Source organism: Mustela nivalis, assembly GCF_964662115.1.
Source record: "Mustela nivalis genome assembly, chromosome: 10".
Lineage (NCBI taxonomy): Eukaryota > Metazoa > Chordata > Mammalia > Carnivora > Mustelidae > Mustela > Mustela nivalis.
In genome coordinates, this window is record NC_139029.1 from 4965020 (window position 1) to 4983200 (window position 18181).

General features: G+C 41.1%; 1 protein-coding gene across 1 annotated transcript in view; it reads left to right on the forward strand.

The window, feature by feature from the left end:
- LOC309842511 (uncharacterized protein) overlaps nucleotides 1-18181 on the forward strand; it is a gene marked incomplete at its 5' end in the record, with an annotated part of 50471 nt that overhangs the window by 5748 nt on the left and 26542 nt on the right. Inside the window, one exon of the mRNA XM_082686705.1 lies at nucleotides 3949-4021. The remainder of the gene's footprint in view (nucleotides 1-3948; nucleotides 4022-18181) is intronic.

Consider the following 18181-nt stretch of genomic DNA (forward strand, 5'->3'; position numbering starts at 1 on the left):
GATACTCCTCTCCCTTCCTAGATTTTTCGCCTAAAAAAGAGAGGGGGGGGGCAGAGAAAAGAAAAACATATAAACAGTAAACTCAGCCTTTTTCATAGTATGAATTTTAGAGAGGCGATTTGTATAGTTGCTTATTTTTAAATTGAATCACTTTTCATTGACCTCATACTCCCTTAGGGAGCTTTTGATGCTATTTTGGTGATTATTGTATTTCCAGTTCTAGCCCATTTCTGGAACTTAGAACTATTAAAACTTTTTAGTGTCCAATAGGTGCATTAACTGAATATGTGGATTTTTGCAAGACAGTGTTTTTCGGGTTTCTTTTAATTAGCAATAATCGTGCCTCGGATAAACCTCATTGGCTATGATACTACCACTGCACAAAGCTTCAGGTTTCTTTTAAACATGAATCTGATTTAACTTCAAACTTCAGCATTACGTGTCCCTCCAAGCAAATGGTGCATTTCCTATTAGCTGGCCAGTAGGGTGCGCTCTAGTCCCTTGCCAGATAAATTAATAAATTAATAGATTTATTAAAAATATTAACATAAACCCTTTATTAGGAGATTTCAGAAATCTGTTTCATTCCTACACTGCCACCAACACAGAAGAGACATGTTGATATAGACACAAGCAAATCGCCCAGTGTGCACAGCATACATGGAGAGCAAAGCTGTTCCCTCAGGAAAAGAAAAAATTGAGAAGTTACTTCTTTGGATTTAGTTCTGAAATAATTTGCTGTTATCTTACCAGATCAATCCCTCAGTGACAGATATTTTCTTTTATTCTGGGTAGAATGAGAATAAGAAATCTGGGGCAGTGAAGAGCCCAGGCTCTGGGCCTACATCCTAACTTTCTCACCAGCCGAGGGATTCAACGGCTTACTTAACTTTTGTAGGACAGTGATAATAGTGGCTCCTACTCTAGAGGATCCTGAGCCAGAGAAATGAGATTGTACGTGGGAAAGTGTTTAGAACATAGCCTAGAACATCAGCATTCCGTCACAGTATCTGTCTCTGTCATTATTGCTATATTCTCATTGTGATTGCTGGTCATTACTCACTGATTATATCTTTAGAATCTTTGCAAGATTCCAAAATTCTCTATTGCTTATTAGTGCACATGATTTAATTCATCTGGGAGGTTATTTTGTTAAATTCCAGGAGCATAAACGATTTAGAAGATAAAATGTCTTACTTGGTCTGCAGTATTTCCACTTAAGGGGCTGTAAAAGCTTATGCCAAAGAAGAGGGTCTGCCACAGTGAGATTTCAGGCACCAGACATCCTTGGGGAGATACACTAGGGGCAGGAAGGATCTCAGCATCTCTGAAGGGAAGGTAACAAGTTGCTAAAAATCTATAACCATCTTCTTATAAACCCATACTCAGAAACATCCATAGGCATGTGTCTTTTCTTTTTTTCTTTTTAGATTTTTATTTATTAGAGAGAGAGCACATATACTAGCAGGGGCCTGAGATCATGACCTGAGCCGAAGACAGATGCTTAACCAAGTGAGCCACCCAGGCACCCCAGCATGTGTCCTTTTGAAAAATGTATTTAGTTTGTACATAAACTTACAATTCCGGTAGAAACGCTTACACATGAATGGCTTTATCATTTTCTCTGTAATGCAAGCACAGGGGGATATGCCCAGTGATTAGGCACAGTAGCATTGTGAGAAGTCAGCAAATGCCAACACTTCTCCGGGTTCTACCTATATTCATTCATTCATTCACCAATTAATATTTATTGAACTCCTACTGTGTGCCAGTCCATGGTAGGTACTGGGCAGTGAGCCAGAAAAACATTCCCAGAACATTGGGTGGTGGGGATTATAGACAGGCACACAGGAAGCTTAACTGATATAAAAGTGCGAAAGAGTTCATAACGAGACTGTAAGATTCTGCCTTCTTCAAAAACTTGGAGACTTGGGGGGCACCTGGGTGGCTCAGTGGGTTAAGCCGCTGCCTTCAGCTCGGGTCATGATCTCAGGGTCCTGGGATCGAGTCCCACATCGGGCTCTCTGCTCAGCGGGGAGCCTGCTTCTCACTCTCTCTCTCTGTCTGCCTCTCTGCCTGCTTGTGATCTCTCTGTCAAATAAATAAAATCTTAAAAAAAAAAACAAAACTTGGAGACTCGGTATTTTCACTAGCTCTACACTCAGGAAATAATAAAATCATAAAGCTTTCCTCCCAAAGTTGTTTGAGGCAGTGTTGTTTGTGATAGTGAAAACTGGCCTGTTCGTAGGTCTATCGGCATGTAAACTAGCGAATATCTATTCAGCTATTAAAATGATGCTTATGCAGATTTTGTAATTAAGAATAATAATAACTAACGACAACTTACGCTTTTATAGCATTTACTAGGAAGTGGGCTCTGTCCTAGGGCTTTTCCTATATGCGTTAATTAAGCCTTCACACACCCTGTGAAGTCCCCGCTGTTACTGCGCCCAGTTTATGACCAGGATGAAGTAATACGCCCAAGGTTACAAAGATGGTCACTGTGGGTTTAAACTGAGGCGGTTACTTTCAAACACCACAGATTCTTCCATAATCACACATGGTGTAAAAAGTGGAATATGAAGTTGAATATACAGAATACTCGTCCTCGTGGTTTCAGGGCTTTTTTTTACAGTGTTAGTGACAGAAAAATCCAAATCAAATTCATTTAAAAAGGGGGGGGCATTCAGTGCTTCAGTCATGGACAAGTCTAAGGGGGCATGTCTGCAGGAACTGCTTTCCTCAGGTGCTCAATGTCAACCCCATCAAGGTTTTCTCTGACTTTTGGCTTTGTCCCATTTTGTGGTGACTTTCTCTTGAGGTTTTTCAGTGACATGATGGCTGCCAGCAGGTCTGAGGCAAGATGGCTGCCAGCAAACTCTGGGTCTTTTAATTTAAAAAAAAACAAAGAAGAAGAAGAAGAAGGAGAAGCTTATTTAATGGCTTGAACAAAAACTCTGGGCCTGAGTCTCATTAGTTCAAACTGAGGGGCAAGGAATGCGTGTTCTGTTTGGCCAAGCCTGAGCGCAAGGCTACCGTCAGAACCACGGGTAGGATCAGCTCACCTGAAGCCCGTCCATTAACAGCAGAGGAGGTGGTCTCCTCTGGTCAAATTGACAGTGGACCAGGAGGAAAGGGAAATGGGTGTTTTTGGTATACATTGAGTATCTGCAACAACAATTTTCTTATCTATAGGATAAACATTTAACACTGTAACTTACAAGTACCTTGAAGTTTTCTTTTCTTTGACCTTGGTGACACTATAGTGTCACACACTTTTGGCGTCCCCCTTCAGTCCTCCTCAGTCTTCTAGTCTTTCTAGGATGCTTCACTGTGGGCATCCAATTTACTACTACTTTTTAGCCCTCTCTTCTTTCCTGACTTTTTTTTCTTTTTTAAGATTTTATTTATTTATTTGGCAGAGATTACAAGTAGGCAGAGAGGCAGACAGAGAGAGAGGAGGAAGCAGGTTCCCTGCTGAGCAGAGAGCCTGATGTGGTGCTCCATCCCAGGACCCTGGGATCATGACCCGAGCTGAAGGCAGAGGCTTTAACCCACTGAGCCACCCAGGCACCCCTTCTTTCCTGACTTTTAATTCCACACTTTCTAACAAGTGCTTCCCCCTTGGGTATTTGTTGCAGATTGGTTTCCTTGGGGAGCAGGCTTTGGGATGGAGGGTGATTTTATTAGAGTGTGCTTTTGGAATCTCCTGAAGGGAGGAGGAATTTGGGCAGAAGGAGAAGCTGAGCTGTGATGCAGGCCCAAGATAGGCCTTAGCTGATTCTCTGGAAACATTCGGAGCTGGATTGGCCCTCCAGCTTGGGAAAGGGAGCTGTGTCTTTATTCTTTCCACCCCCTTGGCGGGTCATTGGATATGGGTTGCCCTTGGGAGGAAGAGTAATATTGGGGGCAAAGCAGTTTTTTGTTTTGTTTGTTTTTTTGTTCCAGTTGAGACCTATCTGAAGAGGGTTGACAGCTAAGGGCTATTTTCTGGCCGCAAATATGGGCTCTAATCCTAGAGGTAAGACTTTCTACCCTCAAGGGGTATTTGGGTAGCTCATCATAGTAGCTTCCTTTTGTTGTCCCTGGCTGTTTGTCTAATTCTTTCACTCTATTCCGGTAATTTTGTTGACATTTTTACTTAGATATTTTGAGGCTATAGGTGCATACTAGTTTAGAATTGTTACACCTGTCTGGTAAATTGCACATTCTCTTACTATATCTTGAGCCTCTACTAGTAATAACTTTTGCTTTGAAGTTTGCTTTGTTTAGAATTGCCATAGTCACACTGGCCTTCTTTTAGTTTGTACTTTGGTGACTTTTTTTTCCAAATTTTCTTTTTAATCTTTGGGTTTCCTTAAGTTCTAGGTGTGTCTTGTAAAAAGCACAGAGCTAGGTTTTTGTTTTGTTTTGAATTGTCTTCTAACTGGAGAGTTTAGTTCACTTATATCTATTGTGACTACTAGCATATTTACTGATAATTATCATTTATTTTTATCACGCAACTCTGTTCCTTCTGTTTGTCTTGCTCTAAGGAGTTTCTTTTTTCTTCTTTCTTGTTTTTTTTTTTGTAGTTGTTACATTTTTTTCTTATCCCATACCCCAATTTAGAAATTATATTCTTTAGTTCTCCTTTTTAGTCATTATCTAGAAATTATGACATGCATACTTATCATAATAAAGTCTAAAGGTAATATCTTTATTCTCCTAAAAAATACAAGGAACACATTTAAAACACGTTAACTCATATCACTGCCTTCCAAATTTTATTTTCTTACCTAGAATTCAAATCTCTCTTTAGCACCACTGATTGGACATTATTTATTATTATATATAATATATTATTATATATCAATACAAATGACCCTTGAACAATACAGTTTGGAAATATAAGTACATGGGTCCACTTATACATGACTTTTTTGGATAAATACAGTACTGCAAATATATATTCCTCAAGATTTGTCTTTCTTTTCAAAAAAGATTTTGTCTATCGATTTGAGAGAGAGTGTGAGTGGGAAGAAGAACAGAGGGAGAGAGACAAGCAGAATCCTTGCTGAGTGCAGAGTCCAATGTAGGGTTCAACCCCATGTCCCTAGGATCATGACCTGAACCAAAGCCAAGAGCTGGATGCCTAACCAACTGAGCCACCCAGGCCCCCTCTTCCTTATGATTTTCTTAATAACATTTTCTTTTCTCTAGCTTTCTTTATTGCAAGAATACACCATATAATAGATATAACACACAAAACATTTGCTAATTGACTATTTACATTACCAGGACGGCTTCCAGTCAACAGTACTATTAGTAGTTAAGTTTTGGGGAGTCAAAAGTTATACACAGAACAACCCCTGTGTTTTTCAAGGGTCAACTGTATTTACTTAGTCTTGACCATCTATCATAACTCCTTCTTGTCTTTCAGAAATTATTTTTAGGGTTACTTTTCTATCTTCCTAAAATATGTTTGTTTTGAAAGTTCTTTTAGGATTGACACATTGTTTGAAAATTCTATCAGTTTTTATCTGCTTGAAAATGTCTTTTTTTCATCCTCCTTCTTAGAAGATCATTTTGGGTATGTACAGCTCTAAATTGTTGATTTTTATCTCAGAACTTTGAAAGTATTATCCCCCTGTCTTCTATGAAAGACTGATGAAAAACTAGTTGTCAGTCTAACTGTCCATTCTTATAGGTATTATCTTTTCTTTCTATCTTTGAAGACTTTCTCTTTATTTTTAAATATTTTATTTATTTATTGGGGGGGGGACAAATGGACAGGGGGTGGGGCAGAAGGAAAGGGAGGGGGAGAAGCAGACTCCCCACAGCAGGGCTCAATCCCAGGACCCTGAGATCATGACCTGAACCAAAGACAGATATTTAACTGACTGAGCCACCCAGGCACCTCTAAAGCCTTTCTTTTTGTTGGTGCATTGCAGTTTACTTATAATTAATTGGTCTGTGGAAGTTCTTTCATTTATATCTGTGGACTGCTGTATCTCATTAGTTCTAGAAAATTGTTGGGTATTATTTCTGTTACCTCTATTGTACGTTCCCTGTTCTTTTTTCACTTTCTATACCTTTGATTAGATGAATAATAGACCTTTCTTCCTTTGTCCTTTGTGTCTCTTAGCTCTTTTTAACTTTCTATTTTTGTCTCTATGTGTTGGATTTTGTGTAATTTTTTCAGATCTATCTTCCAGTTTGTTATTAGTGTCTATATGTTACTTTAATGTTAATTGACTTTATAATATCAATTATTATATTTATAATTTTCAATGTTCTATTTGGTTGTTCTTAAATATGGTTGGTCATTTTTGATAATCTCTTTTCTTTGGTGGTATCTTATTTCTTATAGTAAATAGTATAGTATAGTAAACATAATATTTTATATTGGCATCTAATAATTCTAATATCTATTTTGTGGGTCTCATCCTGATGTTTGTTTTTTTCTGCTTTGTTTTACTTCTACTAGTGCGTTTACTCATGTATCTTGTGCTTTTTGATTTGAAACTTATATTTTTTGGAACTTCATCTGTGAGAATTCAAAGATTGGTGTTTGTTTAGACACCAAGAGGCACTCCCAAGCCAGGATTACTTGGATAAACCAAATTTTTGGCCAAGAGTTTTTTGGACCCCCATGCAGATATTGTGGGTTCTGACATGTACAAGGATGGGCTAATGGTAAAGAAAAATTTCGCTTCCTTTCTACCATAGCCAAGACAGGCAAGTAAGTATCCTCTCCATCTCTCTCTTCAGAGCAAACATTTTCCTAATCCAGCTACTGAAAGTGTCACCTTTTAGGGTCCCAATTTTTTTCTCATCTTTTCTATGGCATCCCACTCTATGCAGACATCTGGCTTTATCTCCCAAATCCCACGGGCTCAACCCCTCAAAACTCAAGGCCAGGAGTCGACAAACTCTTTCTTCATCAATATTCCAGGCTTTGCAGGCCATCTGCTCTCTGTTGCAACTGCTCATGTCTACCATCGTAGCCTGAAATCAGCCATTGACAATACACAAAATGAACAGATGTGACTGTGTTCCAATAAAACCTTCTTTACCAAAGCAGGTGGCTAGCTAGATGTGGCCCATGAGCTGTAGTTTACTGACCTCCTGCCCTTGGCCATCAGGAGTTGGCGGATGACAATTCATCCTTTTCTTACCCATTTGGAGTCATGCTTTTTCCTATGTCAGAGAGCTGAGGATTTCACCTACCATTTTGCCAACCCAGTTATGTATTTATAAAGATGTTCTCAAATATTGTGCTTGCAGCTGAGTTGCTTCGCCACGAGAAGAGTTTCTCTGGAGAGCTAGTCTACCTTGTTCCCACAGGGAAAGTCAGATTCATCTTGTCGGTACAGATTTTCTCAGATTGTCAGACGAAAGACTGCTCAGAGACCTTTAAGAACCACACTTGCCTAACATATGAAGTCCAGATTTCTCAGATGGGTATTTAAGGCTTTTTGATCTCTGTCTTTAGCCTATCTTTCCCAGTTCTTAGCTCATCCTACTTCACGCTTTCAGCCAAATTAGAAAACTAATGCTTTCCCAAATAAGCCTTCTGTTTATCATCTCTCCTCCTTGGTCAAGCTGTTCCCTACACTATCCTTACATGTCTCGTTCCCAGTGTTCCCTGTGGCAATAGAAACTGGTTAAAAGATGACTCTGTTTCATCTCAGACACTGCTCTCTCTGTTGTCATCATAACCGGACGTGCTCCTTCCCTCCTCCATTGTTCTGCTTTATATCACAGTCATTTGTAAACCTGTTTGGAGCACCCGTGTTAGACTGTAAGCTCACGGAGGACAGAGAGATCCCTTTATCAAACTTGGTAGACTCCTCTCCTTTCCTTGTAGAGCACCTAGCATAATATTTTGAATACGGTGGGTACTTAAATATTTGCAAAATGAATGAATACATAACATTTTTTAAATTTGGGAAAACTCAATATTTTATTGTAAAGTCCATGTCATTTTCCAGAGTTGGGTCCTTAAGCTTATCAATTGCTTACTGCCACCATTGCATCCCCTCAGAAATAGAATCACCCCCGGGCTCATGTCCTACAACCCACGCGGAATCTCTTTCCATGGTGTCTGAGGTTACTGCCAACCCAGTGGTGACCCCGCCCAAAGAGTACTACTATTAACAGTGGATATATTGTTAACATTTCCCACTGTCAGTAAGCACTCTTTCACGATGTGATAGTATCACGGCTACTTAGTAATCTATCATACGGACATAGCATGATTCACCCCTGACCGGTTCCAATTGTTAAGCTTTTTACATAATATTATTACAAATCATGTTATAATCAACTGCCTTGCATGTAAGTTTTCTACCTCTCTGCTTATTTCCTCAGGATAAATGCTACCAAGTAAAGGAAATACTGAATCAAAGGGATTGAACATCTTTAGAAACTTTCATGATTCCCAAATTACAACCAGACTATAGGACCAGTTGGGACAACCACCAGCAGTACCGTGCTCATTTAATGATACGCTGTCCAACTTTGGATTTTTTTATTAGTTTTAGGGTTTTTTTCTTTATTTGTTTTTGAGGGTCAATTTATTAGGCAGAATTTTATCTTAGGAAAATGCACATTTCTCTTATTGATACTGAAGTTGAGAATATATGTGTGTGTCTGTGTGCATACATATACATGCACTTACATGCATGTTGATTGGCCCTTACACTTCTTTTGTGATTTATTTATTTCTTTATCTTTTCTACTGTGGTATTGCCTTATTCCTATGACTTATACATGGAGGAATTAATTCACTGTCTATCACATATGTTACAAATATTTTCCCTGTTTAGTATATGTCTCTTTTTGTTGTGGTGGTTTATGGCAATTCTTTGCCTTCGTGTTTTTTTACTTTTTTTTTTTAAGATTTTATTTATTTATTTGACAGACGGAGATCACAAGTAGGCCAAGAGTCAGGCAGAGAGAGAGGAGGAAGCAGTCTCCCTGCTGAGCAGAGAGCCTGATGTGAGGCTTGATCCCAGGACCCCGGGATCATGACCTGAGCCGAAGGCAGAGGCTTTAGCCCACTGAGCCACCCTGGCGCCCCATGTTTTTTTTTTTTTTTTTTTTTTTTTTTTACTTTGACATAGTTTCAGATTTACAGGAAAGTTTCAAGATGAGTATGAAGAATTCTCAGACACTTTCACAAGAGTCCTTGTAAGTGAACATTTTTTACATTTATCTTATTTTCTTCCTGTTTCTTTCTATATTATTTTTATTTGAGCCATTTACAAGTAAGCTGCAGACACAAAGCTGGCATTTTAAACAATAGCCATAAAGATTTTAAAAACTGACGTTATTTTTTAGGACAGTTTTAGATTTAGAGAAAAATTGAGAAAGCAGTCCATAGTTTGTCTGTACTCTGCATCCAGTTTCTCCCAGGTGGATATTACTTGTGATTAATGAGACCATATTGATACATTTTGATACATACTGATACATTATCATAATACAATCTGTATCATATTGATACATTATCAGCTAACGTCCATTGTTTATTTGGATTTCCTTAGTATTTTACCTGGTGTCCTTTTTCTGTTCCAGGAGACCAGCCACAGCAGCAGATAACAATAACTGTCATGTCTCCTTTCGGCTCCCCTTAACCGTGGCAATGTCAGACTTTTCTTGTTATTGATGACCTTGACAGTTTTGAGGAAGACTAACTGGTCAGGTGTTTGGTCAAATGTCCCTCTATTGGAATTTATCCAGTGTTTTTCTCATAATGTTATTGGTTTAAAAGAGGAAGACCATATAGAGATAAAGTGCCGTTTTTATCACATCATATCAAGGGTATGTGCTATTAACATGATTTGTCACTGTTGATGTTGACCTTGACCTGAGAAATACAAGAGTTATTTAAGGCCTCTGTAAACATAATCAGTGACATTTAGGTCAGGTCACCGATTCTGAAAAAAATTTGGGATGATCAATTATTTTTGAATCACTGTGAATATTGTACAATGGACAGAAAGTTCATTGCAATTTATAGAGCTGACTACGTTGATGGGAATTCCCTAACTGTAAGGTTAATTTTATATTTATGGTGTGTTTTGGCAGATACTATGAACTAGGAGTCACTGTTACAACAGAAAGTCTTAAGTTTAATTTTTTAAACGTTTAGCATATTTAAACAGCAAAGATTTTTGCATGTGTCCATATGAAGCTAAGAACATCTGTATGTCTGTATCCCAGATGTAGCCTTTGATTTTCTAGAACTGTTTTAGCAAAGAAACATGTATTATCTAAAAAATGATTTAGCTCTCTTGTTTCCACTCTTCTTGGGTCCATTCACTGAATAAACCTTTTGAATACTTGAGCAGTAAAATTCCCCACATCCTACATTTGATCATTTCCAGGAACCAATAAGAGAGTTTAGTAAAGTGAATTTGAATGATTTATTTGTACAGAAAGAATGAATTTCCTTTTAGTTGTACATCCAACACCCACACGATACCTCATCTATGATGCTGGGAAGGAACATTTTCAGAAGAAATTTGATGCCCAATTAGTGTGTTTTAATTTGGTCAGTGGAATTTCCATCTGGCTCTGATGTGTATTCTGGAGGGCAGAGAAGCATGGAGTTAGACAGTTTATTAGTTTGTGAGATGGGGCCAGGAGGTACAAAGAACATTTCACAGAAGCAGGATTTTATAGATTCTGGGTACCCCCCCCCATCCCCTGGCACCCCCACCCCCGGCTTTTGGTAGCTACAGGATGAATGGGGACAAAGAAAGCACATGCTACTTATTTTGGATTGAATACACAAAAGTAGATTGTAGATAAATGTCTTCTCTTCTAAGGAAATCAGAAATTTACCTATCCAATGATATCTAGTAGAGAGGTAAGCATTTCCTTGTTCTAGGATATAAGGCACGGATCTTTACTTTAGATAAACATGTTTTGCGAGAACAACAGGATGTTTTTACAGTTTTACTGTTCCATTTATGTACGGGCAGGAGGAGAGCGAGCGAGGGAGAGGACAACCTTGCTCACCTTTCACGACTTCCCCATGTTGGATACATTCAGACACGAACACTGACCTTCACAGCTAAACTCAACCACCCCAGAAAAGTCCAAGATAAAACAAGCCTGTTTTAAAAGTAAAGTTTTCTCTGAAGGCTTTGATTCCTATTACACTGGAAAACAGAGGAAATTCCAGACCTAAGGGATCCTGGCCAAAATGCTCTATTTTCTATTTTTTGGAATGTATCTTTTTTGTCCATGTCAAGCAGGCACACAGTTGTTTTCTGTCCTTTGTGGTTCCATCTTATACACGTGAGAACGCTCTTAGCTGACAGTGGTCATGTTCTTTGCTGCTGTAAGAATTGTGTCCACGTCCTGGGCCTGGTCTCTACAGTGTGGTCACACTGGGGAGCAAGGTCCACACTCATCTCTCAACATAGTCTCCATTCTTTGTTTCGGGAGCAAGTTAGCACTACTTCACAAAAGTGTAATAATACAATCTTAGACTTTTGTGGGATGTTAGTTTGAATGGGAAGGTCTAAATGTGTTTCGAATAATAGTTCGTGACTTCAGGTGATTAGAAATTCCTTGCCCTTTGGAGAGAAGGCCAACTGTGGGTCCCTAAGACTTAAATCTTGAGTTTTACTAATGCCCAATTCTGACTGTATTTAATCATGACTACTAAGATACGATCAAACAAGCCCCAGGCAGAGAGGTTTACTGAAAACATTCAGTCCTTCCAGGAACAGGACCAGAAATTTCTCCATATGTCTGTAGACTCTGGACCTCAGGATGTCTGTGAACTTTTACTGTGTTCCTTTCTCCCCTCAAGTTTGTTTCCCAGCCATGGAAAATGCCCATGAGAAAGAATTGTGCAACGCTAACTGTTAGTCACTTTATATTTCCTGAATATTCCCTATTTAATTTTCCTGGTAGCTGGCAATAACATCTAGGATTTAAATTGCTGAAGGGAATTCGGGAAAACCCACATAAATGTCTAAGATGAGATTTGGCAAGCTCTGTGTCTTGGTGACATAACAATGTCATAACTAGAGATTTCATCCAACACAAGAGGCAGGAAATCCCTGCTGCTGCCAGACACCCACTTCTTGAGTCTGAGGATCCTCGTTTGTTAAAAATGGATTCTACACAGTTTTTAATTTGATTATCAGGCTGCTGGAAGAAAAATTTGGACCTGGAGTTTAGAGGCAATGAGATTTCTTTAAAAATGGGCATCTTGAAGGGACTTGTGAGAAAGACAAAAGAAAACGTAGTAGATATTTTGTAAGCAGAGGCAACAGCTTCTCCGCAAAAAACCCAGCCTGCTCCCTCCGGGTGGGGCGTGAGCTCCCAGGGTGAGGGGTGGGTAGGGGATTCTGCCAAGACGACCCCCGATCAGACTCAGATGGGTGACGTCCTTCACACACAGTCTTTTCTCACACCCTAGAGCCCAAAGGACATGATTTTTAATTTAAGATGTTATCTTACCAAGTGAGGTATCATACTTATTTCGATCACTGTGAGAAGAATGGTCTGCCATGTTCTGAATTTTATTGCATCCCCCATGATGTTTCAAGCTCTGTGAAGTTTGGATGATTTCGAGGTACCTTTTCCTTCTGTTCATTTTTTTCTTCTTACCACACATGTGACCAACATCTGCTCTAAAATTTGATGACATTTTTTGGGAGAGACCTGTCTACTCACAAAGGAAGTTTATTGTTCTGTTTTTTCCTGTTCCCCATTTCTATCTGTTAATTCTGTCCTACTGACTATATCGTTCTGGGCTACTTCCTTGTCTGTTCTTCGATACTTAATTCTGTCACTTTGGTAATTGTTGAGGTCACTGATTACCACTACATATGTGCATTGGCTGCATTTCACCATTTAATAAATTTTTATTATATTTATTGGATCATGAATTCTGTGTTATGGTTTTATTGTTTAATGGTCTACCATTACAGAGGATTTTATCTGCTATGGCTGTGGCATTGATTTAATCTACCAAGATGGTGATCTGCTTGGCTTTCTTAAATTTCTACAGGCGTCTTAGAATGTAGGCCACCTTGTTCTCCCAAAGGCTGGCATCTGCTCATTCCTGTGGATAGCAGATTGTTGGATTTGGCTGTAGAGTGAAGTCTAGCCTCTTTGCTCATCATGTTCTAATTATATCCCCCAATTTATGTTTTTGGCCTCAAATTCTCCCCTCAACTCCAGAACCTGGATGTCTAAAAGGCATCTATATTTGTTTCCCAGATCTGCCATCAAAGGTATGACAAATCCGTGAGGCTTGGAACAACAGAAATCTATTGTCACCCAGCTTTGGAGGCCAGAAGTCCAAAATGAAGGTGTCAGCAGGGCCACACCCCTTCTAAGACCCTAAAGGGAATCCTTCCTTGACTCCTCATGCTCGTGGTGGTGGCCACCCACCCTTGGCATTCCTGGACACGAAGTTGCATCTCTCCAATCTCTGCTCCATCTGCAAATGACCTTCTTGTAGGGACATGGGTCATATTGGATTCAGTACATATATGTATGCAGTAAGATTCTGCAAGACCCTTTCCGCAAGTAAGATCACATTGTAAGGTCCTGGGGCTTGGGACTTCAGCATATCTTTTGAGGAGCACACAAAATTTTAATACAGCTTTCACATCATTTTTTAAAAAGATTTTATTTATTTATTTGACAGAGAGGAAGATCACAAGTAGGCAGAGAGGCAGGCAGAGAGAGAGAGAGGAGGAAGCAGGCTTCCTGCTGAGCAGAGAGCCTGATGCAGGGCTCAATCCCAGGACCCTGAGATCATGACTTGAGCTGAAGGCAGAAGCTTAACCCACTGAGCCACCCAGGCGCTCCTCACATCATTTTTTGACAGCATTGTTGACAGCATTGTCTCTTCTTGTGGTTTTTAGAGATAGTTTCTGCCTTGGGACCTTTGCCTTTGTTGTATCTTTGCCCCAGTCTTCTCTTACGTAGATCATTCTTATGATTCTTCTCTTCCGTAGATCATTCAGGCCTCTGTTCAAAACTTCTTCAAAGGGGTTTCTTCTTTTTTTATTTTATTTTATTTATTTATTTGAGAGAGAATGAGTGAGAAAGAGCATGAGAGAGGAGAAGGTCAGAGGGAGAAGCGGACTCCCCAAGTAGCTGGGAGCCCGATGCGGGACTTAATCCTGGAAGTCCAGGATCAATGACCTGAGCCGAAGGCAGTCGCTCAACCAACTGAGCCACCCAGGCGCCCAAAGAGGCCTCTTCTGATCACCCTTTCTCAAATAGAAACTCCCACAAGGGTCACCGTCTGACAAGACACTGTCTGTTTGTCCATTTCCCCAAGTCCAATGGAGGACCTAGAAGAGCAAGAGATTCGCTTTGCATCTAACCAGATATCCCCAGGGCCTAGAACAGTACCTGGCACACGGACAGCAGTTCAACCAACGTGTGTGGAATTAACGTGAGAATAAATCTAGTTCTAGCCTCATCCATTTCCTTATTCCTTTATTGGGTAGAGATCTGAATCAGAGTAAGTAAGGAGATACATGGGAATGTTTAAGTGGAGCACAGGAAGATAGCACGTGCAAAGGGCCTGAAGCAAGAGCATGCTTGGCACATTCAAGTAACAGCAGGACTGGCCAGTGTGTGAAATAGAGCAATAGGAGAGATGATCAGAGAAAGGAACCATATCAAGCAGCTCTCCCCTTTCCCACCATGTTCTGGTCACCTCGCATTTTTTCCTGGCTATTCTAATAGTAGTCTTCTCATTCTTGGGTTGTGGCTTAAATATCACTTCCCTCTCATTATTCTATTGCCACAGCATCTCATAGCGTTTATCACCAGCAGTAAATCTATTTATTTCTTTATTGTCTTGCCCCACTGCCCCAACTGGCACAGAAGGGCTGTGCAGGTCAAGACCATGTCCATTTGGTAACTGTTGTTCTCCTGGGATCCAAGATGGTGCATGTTCCCGCAAGCAGTGGTTTGTTCAGTTGAGTGAGTGAATGGAGAAGAACTTCTGTTGGTAAATGAGCTCTCCTGAGTTGTTTGATTCCGTTTATAAGAAACACATTTCTCTTTTCCTGGGAAGAGAGGAAAAGGAGAAGAAGGAGAAAGGTAGCCATATCTAAATATGTCCCCACCTCCCGTATCTATCACCAAATAATACCGTTATATTCCTGGCATTCTCCTGTGTGACATTTTTCTATTCCCATGACCTTAAAGCATATCCCTAATGAATTCAAAGGCTCTGTTTTCTCTCTTGCCACACGTATCAAGTTTTTACCCAACATATTTTCCCAGTGTTTCTTGGTTTTCTTTTCACATATTCTTCATAACATTAACCTTATAAGGCATAAAAATATTTCTAGTCTGAGTTTAAACAAGAAAAAAATGAAGCTAATTATCTAGAGTTCCTAAGTCCATCAACGAGCTTTTATTAAGTAGTTTGTTTACCAATTCCACATATTTTTATTGTGCTTGCTGGCTAGGAGACATTGTGTTAGGCTGTGGTGGGGGGGGCCCTGAGATAAACTGGGGAGGAGAGACATGAGTCTTACCCTCTGGATCTTATGCTCTGGTATGAAGCAGATACCAAACCTTCTTTTCTTTCTTTTTTCTTTTTTTTAAAGGTTTTATTTATTTATTTGACAGAGAGAGAGATCACAAGCAGGCAGAGAGGCAGGCAGAGAGAGAGCCAGGAGGAAGCAGGCTCCCCGCTGAGCAGAGAGCCCGATGTGGGACTCGATCCCAGGACCTTGGGATCATGACCTGAGCCGAAGGCAGCAGCTTAACCCACTGAGCCACCCAGGCACCCCCAAACCTTATTTTCATAAGAAATTATTGAATTACAGTTTACATGTAAGTGGCACAAAGAAGGAGTATATGACGCTATGAAAGCATCTTACAGTGGGACCTGAGCTAGTCTTAGGAGTCATTCTTCTCCTTTTTGTTAAACAGAGCCCTGATTTTGTCTGGGTTGGTGAAGAAGCCATTTCTGTACTTCTCTTGCAATTAGGGATGGCCGCCTGACACGGCGTTGATTACTCACAGGGTGGGAGTGGACTGGCTGGTGCCTGCCGAGTATAGCTTTCCTCCCGCCCCCACCCCTTCATACTCAGTCTTTCCTTCCGCTTCCTCCTTGATAGGAGCCTGGGGTCCTGATGATATCCGGGACCTGCTGCACCTGCCCCAGGGTGTCAGTCCTGACTCCTCAGGAGGTGCTAACAACGAGCCCTTATTTGATTAAAGCCACAGGAGATGGGTTTCTGCTACGAGCAGCTCCTAGTGCATACAGCTTACTTGGGGATGTGGCCTTTGAACTGGGCATTGAAGGGCACGAGGGGCAACCAACTGAGAAAGGAGCCCAGAAAGGAGCACTTCCCACGGGTTCTGCTTAGACCCAGGGTTTTTGACTATCAGGGCCTCACCACCTGCGCTAAAGGATCTCAGACCACAATATCCCATATCCTAAATACCTCTACGTTGGACTTGAGGATGAACATGAACCTACTTACTGGAGGAGAAAAGTCTAATAACAACAGCTGGCCCTAGCAGCGTGAGAGGCACTGTTCTTTTTTATTTGTTTATTTTTTTGAAGATTGATTTATTTATTTGAGAGAGAGAGAGCATGAGCAGGTGGGAGAGAAAGAGAGGGACAGAGAACCTCAAGCAGACTCCATGCTGAGTGCAGAGCCTGATGCTGGGCTCCACCCATGACCCTGAGATCCCAACCTGAGCTGACATCAAGAGTCGGATGCTTAACCCACCGAGCCACCCCAGGTGGCCCATCGAGGCACTGTTCTAAGGGGTTTACACGAGTGACCTCATTCGGTTCTCCGGACAACCCTTTGAGGGAGGTGTGATTGCTGTCCCCACTTAGACGAGGGAGCCGAAACAAAGTCAGATCAAGCCAGTGGCTTAAGATTGCACAGCTGGTGAATGGAGGAGCCAGGATTTGAAGGCTGGTCGTGTGGCTTGGGAGCCTGAGCCCATTAGCTCCTGACAGGGCAGGGCTTGACCCAAGCTTTGGACTCACTCCCGTCTCCTTCCCTTTGATGCCTAAGAGGACTCCTGAGAAGTGTGCCCAAGCAGGAGATGTTGACTGTTCTTACCAAAAAGTGCACTTCTGAATTCTGTTCCTCAATAGCTGATAAGCCAATTAGGCGATGGTTTTAGAATACCTTCAGGAAGGTTCTCTCCTTTACATTGCTTCTCGGACCCCCTCCTGAATGAACTGTTCCCTCGCATCATGAGATATAGAAATTCTTGATCCTCTTTTTTTAGACCCCAAGTCTACGGATTTGTTCCAAGTCGTGATAAAAGTACTCAATCCAAGCACCCGAGGGCTTATTCTAGCTTCCGGGCGCTCCCTTTGGCTGTCCTCCGCTGCTCCTTCGGGGATGCCCCTGGAAAATGGAAACCCTACCCCAGTAGGTCCGGCTCAGGATGACTCAGAAAGTGGTCTACAGATTTACTAGTTTAAAGCTGCTTCAAAAACTGTTACGGGTCTGCAGCAAGTCGAGTAGGGAAATGAAGAGACTTTGGGCAATTTGGCATCACCACAATGTCTACGGATGCGGTCCGTGAGTTAGTCTTGGTGACAAGGCATAGTCCCCTCCGGGTGCCGTCAGACTCAGAGGGTGAGCTGGAGGCAGCATGAGCTGTGTTGCAGGCATAGGCAATAGGACCCCTTGTTGGTTCACGATGGGTTGGAAACGAAAACAAGAATGGTTCTTTTCCACAGAGAGTTTGAGAATCCCACTAGTGTGACTCACTGTGGCAAGTCAGCATGTGTCATGGAATCTGGCACTGGAGCTTTTTTTTTTAAACTTGATTCTGGCTGTTTCATCTGTGGAGGTCTCACCTCCTTGCTCGCATTGCCAGACCTAGGATGGCACACCGTGTCCCTTCCTTTCTGTCGAATCCGCCACGGCACTTAGCAAGATGCCGGCCACACACAGTAAAAGAACACAAGTGTTTTGTTTTGTTTTTTGCCACGATTCAAATCAGGAGATGAGGCGGGCTGGTTAGGCAGGAGGAGAAGGGCTGACTTTGCCTCACTTGGTGCAAAAGGGGAAAACAATGTCTCATAACTTATTTTTTAGAAATACAAAGTCATGGAAGAAGCTTCAGGCATGCTACTGTGATAACCATTCATGGGAACCTCTCACATACCAGGCACTGTGCTAGAGGCTGTGTTTATTTACACGTA